Raw genomic sequence first — 1,184 nt, 5'->3', positions numbered from 1 at the left:
CCTCAGCATTTTGGTAACCTACTACCAGTGACCTTTATACATAAACAGTGTGATCAAGCTTCAATTAACATCTCCCCTCCCGCTTATTTTCTAGAATTTAGATAATTTTAAATGAAATAAGAATAGGGGAAGAAGATAGTTGACCGTATGAAGTAAACTGTAGGAAGATAGTCCGGGTGGCGGTCAATAAAGGTATCAACATAGTATAAGAAAACTATTTATTGTTAACCAACGTTTCGCCCCTCAATAATTTGTAGCAACATCCTATATTTGTGTACATAATATAGGTAATATATATATAAGTTTTTTTTTCAAAAATTAATTTAAAAAATATTACATTGAAATGTATATTAGCTATTGAGTAAATATAAAATAAATGACTTTTTTTTTAGAGTTTCTGGTTATAGATATGATACTATAAATATGTAATATCTAATATTTATATTTTGTAATATATATTCTAATATTAAATATCTTTTACTGAAGATTGTCAGTAGAGTTTCATAATCGAAAATTATGAGTGAGTAATATCGGTCGTAAAGATGAAAGATGTATTAAATTTCGACAATTATAAGTTAGAAGAAGTAAAGGTGGTGGGAACTACTGCCAAAAAATGTCGTGTAGTGTAACCTATACTTTAACTATAGTGGGAAAGAAATTTTCCCTCTTGAAAGGCAGTTAATATTATACACACATATCAACCTAATGACGTACAGTCTGGTCAAGAAGTTTTGATTCCCACCTTTTTTGGGGGGAGGGGAGAGCGATATTAAACAATTCATACAAAGTTTAAATTTTACAGAAAATTTCACCACATTAATAATGTATATTTTTTGCAATACTTTTGGACCAGAACTTTTATCACTTATAAGTTGCGAATGTTGAAACATAATAACAAGAATTTTCTTTCTCTATGTGAATATAAATTTTCAATGATAACTTGATAAGATATTTACTCGCATTTATTATTAGGTTCTTAAGCCCTAAAAACTACTCATTTATTTTTTTAAATTTTAAGTCTTTATGTACATACATTTTTTTAAATAGAATTTTCTACTAACGTGGTTTTCCTTGACTTTTTTTTTTTTTAATTTATTTATTGATATTTACAACTGTACATAAATACATCAAGTAAATTTGAGGAAATCATAATGGTATGGTACAAGCATGTAGAGAAACTACCC

Source organism: Halyomorpha halys, unplaced genomic scaffold (assembly GCF_000696795.3).
Source record: "Halyomorpha halys isolate HHAL.00 unplaced genomic scaffold, Hhal_1.1 Scaffold1536.1, whole genome shotgun sequence".
Taxonomy (NCBI): Eukaryota; Metazoa; Arthropoda; class Insecta; order Hemiptera; family Pentatomidae; genus Halyomorpha; species Halyomorpha halys.
Note: the sequence above shows the minus strand (reverse complement) of the source record.